The following is a 13,526-nucleotide window of genomic DNA, read 5'->3' on the forward strand; positions in this document are numbered from 1 at the left end:
GAATATTAATCTCCAGGTAGTTTTCATGGTGTTGTGAGCTGGTTGCTATGGTGTTACTAAGTGGTTGGTATGGTATCTGATGTGTCTTCTGTGGTGTTGCTAGGTTGTCGCTATTGTATCTCTGATGGGGGCTGAGGTGTTGCAAAGTGGTTGCTATGGTGCAGCTAGGTGGTTACTATGGTATTCCAAGTGATTGTTATTCTGTGTGGTTGCTATGGTATTACATGTGGTTACTATGGTGTTGCTAAGCGATTGATAGGTGGTTGCTATGGTGTCGCTTGCTGGTTGCTATGGTGTTACTAAGTGGTTGCTGTGATTTTCCAGGTAATTGCTATGGTGTTCCTTGGTAGTTGTAAAGGTGTCCCAGGTGTTAAGGTGATAAGGTGTTGCTAGGTGGTTGCTATGGTATCCCTGATGGTTTGCTGAGGTGTTGCCAAGTGGTTGCTAGGTGGTTGCTATGGTGCTGCTGTGTGGTTCCTAAGGTGTTGCTTAGTGGTTGCTATGGTGTAGCTAGGCGTTACTTGGTTATCCCAAAATGGTTGTTAAGGTGTTGCTAAGTGTTTGCTAGGTGGTTTCTATGGTGCTGCTGTTTGATTGCTTTGGTATTACATGTGGTTGCTAAGGCACTGCTAAGCCATTGCTAGGTGGTTGCAATGGTGTAACTAAGTGGTTGTTATGATGTGTGGCTATGTGGTTGTTATGGTATCCCTGGTGCTTGCTGAGGTGTTGCTAAGTGGTTACTATTGTGTGGCTAGGTGGTTGCGATGGTGTCTCTGGTGGTTGCTAAGGTGTTGCTAAGTGGTTGCTAAGGTGTTGCTAAGTGGTTGCAATGGTGTTGCTTGGTGTTTGCTATGGTTCCTAGACGGTGCCTAAAATCTTCCTTAGAGCATGTGGAGGAACCATGAATGACCACAACTGCAAGTCCAGCTAGGATATGAAGCCCTGGTCAGGCCATGGGGTTTCAGCCATGAAGCTCAGTCGGGAGATCTTGAGGGAGACGACGGTGGAGCAGCAGCAGGAGGCTGCATGACACGAGCAGGACGCTCAGAATGGGTCAAGCAGGTCCAGAGAGTACGAGGAACCAGAGCAGGAGACCTTCATCAGAATCTTGAAACAGCACTGAATCAGCAGGCAGGGAGACTCTGGCTTTCCTTCTTAGCCGTGCTCTACTGGTTTCATATCTCTATTAACTATCAGACATAAACTGCACTGAATTTGTCTTCCTCCATCAGACCCCTCCCCTCCCGTCCCGTCCTTTCCCTCCCGTCCCTGCAGGACTGATTAAATGAATGATTGGGCTCATTATGACATGCTGGGGGTGGCTGGGACTGTGGGGGCTGATGGCTCCTGACAGGCAGCCATAAGTTCATAACTGTTTCTCCTCCTGGTGCAAAGAGATCTCTGCCCTAATGACTTTGAATGGCTTTTCCAATCAGAAAGAAACTTAGCAAACATGGCTGATCCTGGTCCAAAGAAATTGGTCCAAATCACAGCCAATGACCTTTTCTCAGGTCTTGTAGATCTGATATATATATATATATATATATATAAAAGATTCCTCTTCAACCAAAATATTTACCTGCTTCTCAAATCGGTTCCAGGTTCCTAAAAAAGTTTCCTGAATCCTTAATGCTTCCTATTAAAGCTCCTGGTTCCTGACAAAAAAAATATTGTAGTGGAAAGATGAATTTTGTGGAGGAGACAGCAAACTACGTGGCATTTTGTAGAGATAATAATGTTGGAGAAGAACATTATTTGCATTTGATCTTTTAAAAATTATTCCCAAGGTTCGAGGGTAGGCTACTGTAGTGGATAACACCACTGCCCTTCATGTGGCAGGCTGGGGTTTGATTCCTCACCTGGGCTAGAACCCCACTCTGGGGCTTTTTCAGTAGCAAGAAACCTTCTCATGAGCCATAATACCCTTCCAGGAAACAAGCCTATTCGGGAACAGGACATTTTTGAAGAACCTGGAGGCTATTCAGGACTTTTCAGGAATACAGGCATTTTCAAGATACGGGACACTCTTTCAGGAGCATGCAGCCTGTTTAGGAACCAGGACATTGCTGGAGGTTTTAAAATGGTCCTAGCATGAGTATCCCAAGGATACAGGATATACGTTTGCTAGCACTAGGCTTTTTCAATAGCCTTAAAAACTCAGGACACTTTTTCAGGAATACAGGCGTTTTCAGGATACAGGACACTCTTTCAAGAACATGGAGCTTGTTTGGGAGCCAGGACACTGCTGGAGGTTTTAAAATTTTGCTAGTACGGGTATCCCAAGAATCCAATTCTGAAGATTTTTCAATTGTCCTATCACAGATGTCCCAAGAATTGAATTCAGGAGGTCATAAAATATTCCAAAGATCGAGTCTTAGGGGGCTTAAAATGTTCTTACCATGGGTTTTACACTGGAAGTTTACGCTGGAGGTCTTAAAACTTTGCTAGCATGGGTCGAGTTCTAGGGGGCTTAAATGTTCTTACCATGGGTATCTCAAAGATCTAATTTAGGGGATTTAAAAATATTCCTAGCATCTAGGGAATCCCAAGGATCAACTCCTGGAGGTTTTTATAGTTTGGCCTGCACAGGGATCTTAAGGATTGAATTCTGGAGGTTGTAATAGTTTGCAAGCATGGGTATTCCAAAGATCAAGTTCTAGGGGACTTAAAATGTTCTTACCATTGGTATTCCAAGGAGATTTTTTAAATATTCCTAGCATGGATATTCGAAGGATTGAACTCTCGAGGTTGTAAAAATTTGTTGGCAGAGGACTCCCAAGGATCGACTCCTAGAGATTTTAAAATTTGGGTATCCCTAGAAACGACTCCTGGAGGTTAGTATGGGAATCCCAAGGATCAACTCCTGGAGGTTTTATAGTTTGGCCTGCACAGAAATCTTAAGGATTGAATTCTGGAGGTTGTAATAGTTTGCAAGCATGGGTATTCCAAAGATCAAGTTCTAGAGGGCGTAAAATGTTCTTACCATGGGTATTCTAAAGAGAATTTTCAATATTCCTAGCATGGATATCTGAAGGTTTGAACTTTGGAGGTTGTTAAATTTTGTTAGCAGAGGACTCCCAAGGATCGACTCCTAGAGATTTTATAATTTTGGTATTCTAATAAACGACTCCTGGAGGTTAGTATGGGAATCCCAAGGATCAACTCCTGGAAGTTTTATAGTTTGGCCTGCACAGGAATCTTAAGGATTGAATTCTGGAGCTTTTGTAAAAAATGTTAAAAAAAAGGATCGATTAGCAGCTTAGATGTTTGTCTTACTTTGAAGTACAGTTTTGTTCTGTTACAGCTGCAAACCATTCATTTTTTTAAGTATTTAGTTTTATTTTGTATGAATATTTTTTTAGGTTTTTACTATTAATTATGTGTATTACTGGTAATAACCCTGCCTTGCCTTGCGTTGTCTTTGGCAGGATCGCAGAGTCGTAACGCTACACTTGTCCGTCTATGTTCGGACTGTGTTTTTGCGTGTAGAGGCTGAAGATAAACCTGCTACTTAATGCTGTATCAACTGTGGCAGAAGTCCACGAGCATCCAGAGCCAACACTGCCGTCTATTGTTTTACACACAGGGCTGTGTTCCAATAAACAAAAAAGGGCTCAGTTCCAATAGGTCCACTTCTGTTGTCATCTCTTTTTTCCCCTGTATTCTCTTCTCTTCTCCACAACAATGGCTTAGTGTGTATTAGCGTGTGTGTGCACGTGTGTGTGTGTGTAAAAAAGTTGGTTGTACATGCACACACACACACATATACACACATAGACAATACATTAAAGTGAGAGAGATGAAGGGAACAGAGGATGCAAAGAAAGAAGAGAACAATTAGAGAAAGGCTGCCCGCCGGCAGGTCGCTAATTACTCTGCCAAACACACTCTCTGATTGATGTGCACCGAAACAGCTGTGTGGAGTTTGCTCACTCGCTCGTTTTCTCTCTCTCTCTGTCTTTTTCTCTCGCTACATATATTGTCACTTCATGTCTCCGCCCCCCGTCTATCTCTCTCTCACTGCCTCAAAAGCACATTAGAATCCTCCCCTGTTTCTTATCAAATCTTTCTTCTGAACACCTTTTTCATCCTCCTTCACTGTCGTTTGGGGGAAGGCAAAAAGGTCCGCTGTTTGTTTTTACTGTCTGTCTCAATCTTGTGTGCTTTCACTCACACTGGAAATTCATGTGCATCCATCCCTCGCTGTTCCAGCCCCTCTCTTCTTGCTACAGTACAGTTCTTTCGTGCGCTGTTGCTTCTGAAGCTTCTTCCTCTTCTCACGCTCAGTTTAAGCTTGATTGAACACCTTTGGGATGAGTTGGACTGCAGCTCAATTGAAGCTTCCTCACTCCAACTCACACAAAGGCTAAATCGAACATCGTTGGGGTGGGCTGGAGTGGAGAAGTACCATTGAACCATTCTGGGATGAGTTGGAGTCATGAAACTAATTAAATACCTTTGGGATGAGTTGGAGTCATGAAGCTTCATTGAATACCTTTGGGATGAGTTGGAGTCATGAAGCTTCATTGAATACCTTTGAGCGTCATAACCACAACTCATCCCAAAGATGTTCAGTGGCGCTTGATCACTTGAGCTCATCCCAAATGTTTTCAATGAAGTTTCAGAACTCATCCCAAAGATATTCAATGATAATACCAACCTATCCCAAAGTTATTCAGCCCACAAGTATTCAATGAAGCTTCATCACTTGAACTCATCTCTTTGGTATTCAATAAAGCTTCATGACTCAAACTGATCCCAAAGGTATTCTTTAAAGCTTCATGACTCCAACTGATCCCAAAGGTATTCAATGAAGCTTCATTGAATGCCTTTGGGATGAGTTGGAGTCATGAAGCTTCATTGAATACCTTTGGGATGAGTGGGAGTCATGAAGCTTCATTGAATTCCTTTGGGATCAGTTGGAGTGATGAAGCTTTATTGAATACCTTTAGGATGAGCTGGAGTCATGAAGCTTCATTGAATACCTTTGGGATCAGTTCGAGTCATGAAGCTTCAATGAATACTTTTGGGATGAGTGGGAGTCATGAAGCTTCATTGAATTCCTTTGGGATCAGTTGGAGTCATGAAGCTTTAAAGAATACCTTTGGGATCAGTTTGTCATGAAGCTTCAATTAATACCTTTGAGATGAGTTGGGGTCATGAAGCATCATTAAATACCTTTGGGATGAGTTGGGGTCATGAAGCATCATTGAACATCTTTGGGATGAGTTTGAGGTTATAAGGCTTCATTGAATACCCAAGAGATGAGTTCAAGTGATGAAGCTTCATTGAATACCTTTGGGATGAGCTGGAGTCATGAAGCTTCATTGAATACCTTTGGGATCAGTTTGAGTCATGAAGCTTCAATGAATACTTTTGGGATGAGTGGGAGTCATGAAGCTTCATTGAATTCCTTTGGGATCAGTTGGAGTCATGAAGCTTTAAAGAATACCTTTGGGATCAGTTTGAGTCATGAAGCTTCAATGAATAACTTTGGGATGAGTTGGGGTCATGAAGCATCATTGAACATCTTTGGGATGAGTTAGAGGTTATAAGGCTTTATTGAATACTCAAGAGATGAGTTCAAGTGATGAAGCTTCATTGAATACTTTTGGGCTGAATACCTTTGGGTTAAGTTGGTATTATCATTGAATATCTTTGGGATGAGTTCTGAAACTTCATTGAAAACATTTGGGATGAGTTCCAGTGATCAAGCGCCACTGAACATCTTTGGGATGAGTTGTGGTTATGACGCGTAATTCAATACCCATGGGATGAGTTCAGGTGATGAAGGTCTATTACATACCTTTGGAATGAGTTCAAGTGATGAAAGTCTATTGAATGCCTTTGGGATTAGTTGGAATAATGAAGCTTTAATGAATAATTTTGGCATGGGTTGAAGTGATGACATGCCATTAAATACATTTGGGATGAGTTTAAGTGATACTGGTCTATTGAATGCCGTTAAGATTAGTTCTCTTAGTAATGGGATTAGTTCTCTTCATTGAAAATCTTTGGGATAAACTGGTGTTATTGTTGAGTATCTTTGGGATGAGTTGTTGAAGGCCCACTTAATACAACTGGGATGTATTGGAGTGATCCAGCCATTGAATGCCTTTGGGATGAGTTGATATCATGAAGCTTAATTTAATACCTTTGGGATGAGTTCAGGGGATGAAGATTCATTAAATACCTTTGGGATTAGTTGGAGTTCTGAAGCTTTAATGATTTTTGTTTAGGATACATTGAAGTGATAAAGCTCTATTCAGTGCCTTTGGGATGAGTTGGAGTTCTGAAACTTCATTGAAAACCTTCAAGATGAGTTGTTGAACACAGTTGGGATATATTACAGTGATTAAGCTCCATTGAATATCTTTGGAATGACATGGAGTGATCAGACACAGCAGTGCTACTAGAGTGTTTAAACACCTCAGTCTCGCTGCTGGCCTGAGAACAGTCCACCAACCAGAAACATCCAGCCAACAACGTCCTGTGGACCAGCACAAACTGTGCAGCAACAGATCAGAGAGCTTCTGTCTATGCTGACTTTACATTTACAAGGTGGACCAATTAGGTAGGAATGTCCAATAAAGTGGACAGTAAGTGAACATACACAGTGTTTAAACACTCCAGCAGCACTGCTGCGTCTGATCCATCCCACAACACACCACTAACACACTCACCACCACCATGTCAGTCAGTGTCACTGCAGCGCTGAGAATGACTGACCCACCACTCCAATACTAAGTGCTCTGTGGTGGTCAGTCCTGTGGGGTCCTGACCATTGAAGAACAGGGTGAAAGCAGAGAAACACATGGACTACAGTCTGGACTTCTCCTGTATGGGAAATAGAAGCTGTTGCAGAATTTTACTAGCAGAGCTATGCTGGAGACGGGAGGTTGCGAGGAGGTCATTCATACATAATGTGAAGAAGTTGTTTTTCACACTGTGGATGAGTGACCTCATCACGACCTTCTGGCTCCTGCAGAGTTCAGTAGACTGTTGAGCCATTTAGCATGGCGATACATTTTTTATGTTCTCATGCTTACAAGACCAAAGAATACCTCCAGAGTGTCGGCACGGAGGTACAGTCCTGGAATAGAGCTGCCAAAAAGGTTTATCACACAACGCCATAGAAGAACCACAGTTGGTTCGCTTAAAAAGCTTTCAGTGGATTTTTCAGACTCATTTTGGTAAATGAGATGTTTGAGTGTGAAGAACTTTTTGAAACCTGGGTGCTGAGTGAAGCGTTCAGCAGAGTTCACTCCTCAAACATCACCAAAACTCACTCCTCAGACCTCTCTGAGAACGTTCTGGGCGTGGTCTTAATATTCTGATGAACGCACATGACTGACAGCCTTTATTCACTGCCGAACACAGTTTTCTTTATGTTACCATGGCAACGCAAACAGCCTCAAGACAGAGAAGATGCGTTTTTTGTACTCAGCTTTAAACTCTGAACTGCGGTTGTGATTTCACAGGTCTTGCAGGTTTACTGAGTCCGTCTTGCATGCCGGCGTCCCTCCAGTCGGGCACGTGCCGGCTATGTCCTGTGCATGTAGGTCGGATAGTGGATCTTTACAGCTACCATCCGTCCCGGCACTCAATCCACGAAATTCCTTGGTAAAGCGAAGAGCCGATGGGCACCGGACTTGAAGGGGCATCTGTTCCCTGAGTCGCGGCCCAAGCTTTAGCTCGACAGGTTCAGCTTTGGTCAGGGGTATGCTGACGTAAACCTGACCCACTTTTGGGACCACCCATTCCACATGGAGAGGAGGGCAATACTGGTGAAATACAGCAGACACTTATTTTGCAGACTTTGCATACTCTGTATGTGTACGCTGGGGGCCCCCAGGTTGAACTTCATTAGAATGAAAACTCTGATTTAGGTTCCTAGGGGCTTTAAAGTCTAAAGAACCTCAACATGTGTAAAGCAGTGGTCGCCCACCCTCCTAGTGGAGAGCTACCCAAAATCGATGTCTTCTGAGGGCAGGGTGTGTATGTGTTAGCAGGCCCGCTAGTGCAGCATCAGGGTTGTAAGTGTTACTACTATCTTCACTTTCTCCATGAAGTAGATCTCATAAGTGCATGAGTCTCTGTGGAGCCGTTTTCCTCGTAAAGTGTGTGTGTGCTTGTGTGTGTGTGTGTGTGTGTGTAAAATGTTTCTCTGTGAATGTGTACAGGCAGGTGAGAGAGGCTGAGCCAGTTCTTAGGGGTTGTCTCATTTTATTTGCCATTTCAATTGGCAGGATGACATTTCTGCACCACTGAAAAAAACTCACTATGGATATTTTTGGCACACCCAAGCCCAGTCTAGTCCACCTGGCTAGTGTGTGTGTGTGTGTGTGTGTGAGAGAGAGAGAGTATAGAGAGTATAGTGCCAGTCAAAAGTCTGGACACACTTGAACTGAAAGCTTTCATTGTCAGGCACTAATATTCCATGGTGAAGCGAAGAGCCGATGGGCACCGGACGTGAAGGACGACGAGGTACGCAGGCAAGCTGTTCCCTGAGTCGCGGCCCAAGCTTTAAGGATTCAAGGATTCAAGGATTCAAGGAGACTTTATTGTCATTCGCATCACATGTGGTACATGGGGTGGAACGAAATTGTGGTACCCAAGGACCCAGTTTTACCCAGACAGCAGTACTTAAATAAATAAAATATACATAAATATATAAAAATATATGTAAAAATGAAAATAAAATACAGAGAGAGCTCGCCAGGTTCAGCTTTAGCTTCAGCCTTAGCTCTTCAGGTTGCTCAGACTCTAAGAGAAGACAGAGCCATGTTAGCCTTGTGATCGGTCAGGGGTATGATGAGGTAAACCTGACCCACTTTTAGGACCACCCATTTCATAGATGTTTACACTGTGGGCCCCGAGGAGCACGATTAACTCTATAAGAATATGAGCTCCCCTCCTAGTGGGGAGCTTCCCGGAACAGAGCACTGTGCCACTGTCCGAGAAAGGAGGGAATAAATCTATGAATAGATCTATGCTAAGCTAATGGCTAACGTTAGCTGACTGGCTTTTATAATCTGTTCTCTCCATCATCCGCTCCCCCGAAAACTCTTCAACTGGCTAACCACACACTGCGCTGAGAGGACACAATGGGAGGACAGCAAGACTCTGTAGGAACTGGAACCCATTGCACAATAATAATGGCCAATACAATTACTTTTGTTAATAGTTCTAAACACTATGCTAAGCTATGCTATGCTATGCTATGTGGCTTTGGTCACAGTATCATAAACCAGCCAATAAAAGCGTTTTTTCTTTCATGAACTCACTATAAAAGGAAAACCAGGCAAAATAACGGGGTGGTAAACAGGGTTGTAAAACTGCTTATGGAGCATTTTTTGCAAGGGTTCTGAAATGAACCACAATGCCATAGTTCTTTATAGAAACCTTTTTTTTAGTGGACATCTTGTTCATTGTAAGTGGTGTATACCATGGAGGGACATTAAAGCTCCCAGTAGAGCAGCCCTTGACAGCCCTTGATCAGCTGTACATGACTGTAAACCTAACTGTTCAGAGCAGGCTGGTGGAGCGGGCAGTCGGCCATTTAATTGAGGGCTGAAGTCGCTGTTCCACTTCACTGTTGCCCACCGAACCCTTGGGAACGCCACCGCGGCAAATGGCTTGGAGAGGATGTAACAGCGAACCTTCGTTTGCCGGAATCAGATTGGTAACCCTCTACTCCAACCCTGCCACGACAAATGTCTGATTATGTCTGATTATTATGTCTGATAACGTAACAGAGCTATTTTACCGTTGCTTGTTACTGCCGTTACTTTTCTTAATCCGGCCTCTGAACGAGGAAAGAGGATGCAGCATAGGGGTGAGAGAAAGGAGGAGGAGGACGGTCCAGAGCCGGCTTGGAGTGCCAAGCAGAGCGGGGGGCAATCTGTCGCAAGAGGACGGAAATAATAAGAGAAGGGGATGAAGAAATCAATGATGATGATGAAACTGCAGAAAGAAGAAATGAAGGAAAAACGCAATAGGAGGAAAAGGAGTGAGGGAAGAAGATGAGAAAGTGGTGGGGGAAAGAGGAGAGCAGTGATAGAGGAAAGATGAGGGGAAAAGAGGAAACCAAGGACAAGCACAGGGTGGAGAAACAAGGAAGAGGCAAAGGAGAAGAAGAGAGGTTTGACAATAATGGATGGAACGGAGCAGTAGTGTGTTTTGGAGATGGTTGAGGAGAAGGAGGGAGGGCGAACCAGCATCAAACTTTAGAGTAGCCCTGTGAGGAAAGCTGTGGAGGTCCAGAGCTTCTCAAATATTCATGAAGGACATGGAGGAAAGCGAGATGGAGAGTTTAATAAAGGCCGTCAACATCTTCTAATGTGCTTCTACTCCACTGAAGATTTAATTGCAGTTGTATGGATCTGCCCACAGGTAACATTACAAAAATACTTCAGTATAAGGGTGTTGAGCACTCATGGTTCATTGATGCGTCAGGGCAACAAAGGCCCTCCCATCTGGTTTGAACCGACAGAAGATCTGTCATAGAAGTTCTGGAAACCATGACCTTACAGTAGTTTCTTGACACGTGTATCCATGTCTAAGGCTTCCAGAAACGTTTTTGGAAGACGCCTTGGAAGATTTCTGGGTCAACGTGGTAGAACTCGGTCTACGTCCTCTCTGCACTGGAGAACAGCAGGACAATAACGACCGTAGGTAGTTGCGTTCCAAAGCCTAGGCCTCAGCCGAGGTAGGTGGCAGTCTTGACCGCTATGTCATGGAAGTCCATTCCAAAGTGAAGGACCCTTTCTATACAGCTTAGAAATGCAGCCTACGTTCGGAGTGATTTTCAGGATGCAACTGTTTTATCGAGCCGCATTCTTCAAAGGCTGATTCAGGCTATTGTCCCTGTTGCTAAGCAACAGCACTGTTGTAACAGGAAGTCGATATTTACATGAGGATCATTTAATTGCTATTAACTAGAGTATGTAAGGCTGCTAGCAAGAACAAAACTACAAAATGAAACTAAAAATAGCTGCTTATTGTTGGGGTTTTTTTGGATCCGTGAGGATCTGCAGAATTGCATTACAGCGTGAATGGAATGCAGTTGTTTAGCATTATAACATGCTATTCTGATCCTAAATGGGAGCTTTGGAGACATTTTCCATGCTACTTTGGCAGTTATGGCCTTTTGTGGTTGTTGTCATATTCAGGTTTTACTGCTGGCATATAGTTAAACATGAGGGCTGCTTGGTATTGGTTACTGTCTAAGGTTCCACATTTAAATCAGGAGGTTGTGAGCTTGAATCCGCAAATCCCACCCAGATTGGGTTATTTTGGAACGAGCGCCACAGCAGTTCTGTAAGTATTCTGTAAATTCTGCTACAGCTGAAACAGAAAATATCTGCATTTGAGGGATGCGCTGTATGTTGTGGAATGACTAGACAGTGGATGTTTTTGATGGATCAGTAGAATTAAAGTTGGTCTTTACATAATGTTCAAAGCTAAACGTTCAAATCCCATAGGTGGGACTATGAAGATAAGCACCAGGTTTAAAAAGAGTCATCATGTATCAGTTAGGACTGATATAAATTTACACTTCAATCAGGAGGTTGTGAGCTTGAATCTGCAAAAAAGTAGCTTGTTGATGGTGATTTTTTTCCAATATTGAGAAAAACTGGGGGTCATTAAAATTGGCTCATGTTATCGATCAAGCCAGTGTTTCTTAACCCTGGTAGTGGAGGCTTCCTGGCCTGCACATTTGAATGGTTTCCCTGCTTTAACACTCCCAATGCAACTCTAAAAGACCTAGTTAATTGGGACAAGGGAAAGCAACCAATCTGCAGGCAAGGGTGCCTCCAAGACCACAGTTTAAGAAACACTGGCTTGGCTAATAACATCAGCCATTATAAAAAAACACGGTTTTTCTCAGTATTGAAAAAAAACAGCATGAACTAGATACTTTTTTTTGCAGATTTAAGCTCACAACCTCCTGATTGAAGTGTGAAATTAGTATCAGGTCCTAATTGATAGACATGATGAGGTTTTTTAACCCGGTGCTTATCTCCAAATTCAATACCTGCTATATTAAAACAAAGTTTGAAGACATTTCTCTATTTTTTTTTTTATTTTTAAGTTTTTCCAAAAGTACAGTCCTACCTGTGGGATTCAAATGTTTAGCTTTGAGCATGATCCACCAGTCAGCTTTAATTCTACTGATTCATCAAATCCGTCTGCAGTTTAGTCATTCCACAACATACAGCGCATCCTTAAAATGCATTAAATGTTATGTTTCAGCTGTTGCAGAAGTTACAGAATAGTTACAAAACTACAGCGACGTTCGTACTATAAGAACTCGGTCTGGGTGGACTGTTACAGATAGCTGGAACCTACTTGCGTAATGATTTACTGGGAATATTTGTGTTAACTGTGTACATTACATACAGTTTGTAACTCCCCCTAGCACTAGCAATGCTCTCGACACCAGGAGGGTAGGGACTTAACAAAATGTCTCCTATTTCAAACTGCTGCCAATGCTGCCAATGCTCGCAGGAAAGTGCCAGGTTCCCAGCTCCGTCGCTCCAGCAAACAGATGCCTGTGCCGGCCAACATCGCTTAAGAGTGATGAGGGGAGAGAGCGCCATCTACTACCCACCTAGAGAGAGCACAGCCAGTTGTGGCTCTCTGGCTACTGATGGAAAAACATGGGGGTCCCGAGTTTGGCATTCAGTTTAGCATTAGACCGCTGAGCCATTAGGAGCCCATGTTTAAGATTCAATTTAGCCGCTTTTGCCGGACAATCCCTAGGTGAGTTGCCATGGGCTGACCCAACAAGGACATTCATATGTGGATGGTTAGGCAATTGCCTGTTCCACCCATAGCTGGTTCCGGTCCTGCTAGCCATGATGGAAAGCGGTGCGGTGCGTTTTGGGATTGGCTCCGAGCTGTGGTGTGCTCTCCAGGTGTGCTGTATTTTGTTTGTATGTGTGTGTGTGTATGTGTGTGAGAGATTAATGTGGAGGAGCCACTCTGGGGTGTATCTGCACTTCACCTGCGGAGAAAATGGATGAGCGCAGTAAGCAGGCGCTGGAGGAGTGCGGCTTCTGTCCAAGGCCGATTCTCAATGAATTACAAATCAGCTCCTGTTTAGAAATGTGGAGAAGACATGCATAGACCAATACACACTACACCTCGCACTACTCTACTCACACACACATGTACATAGATACACACATTCCTGTTGCTGTGAATAGTTCAGTGAATAGGAGATGAGTGGATCTCCAAAAGGCGTAAAGCTACAGATTATACATTCCTTTGAAAAGAAATGAAGCATTATGCAAAATATGTTTGGTAAGCCGCCTTTGGAGCGGTGGTGCAATGACACCTGCACAAATATACCCTCCAAGAAAGACTCCACCAATGTGCATGCCCGAAGGAAGGCGAGAGGTCAACCAGCTAACAGAAGCCTGTTCCAGACAACATCACTCCAAGAGTAATGATGGGAGAGAGCGCCATCTACCCCCTGGAGAGAGCACGAGCAGTTGTGCTCCCTCGGTCTCTGGCGC

At 43.5% G+C, this 13,526-nt stretch overlaps 1 protein-coding gene across 2 annotated transcripts in view; it reads left to right on the forward strand.

Annotated features, from left to right (window-relative positions):
• cacna1ia (calcium voltage-gated channel subunit alpha1 Ia) overlaps window positions 1–13,526 on the forward strand; it is a 129,353-nt gene that overhangs the window by 7,152 nt on the left and 108,675 nt on the right. The window lies entirely within an intron of this gene.

Source organism: Salminus brasiliensis, chromosome 12, assembly GCF_030463535.1.
Source record: "Salminus brasiliensis chromosome 12, fSalBra1.hap2, whole genome shotgun sequence".
Lineage (NCBI taxonomy): Eukaryota > Metazoa > Chordata > Actinopteri > Characiformes > Bryconidae > Salminus > Salminus brasiliensis.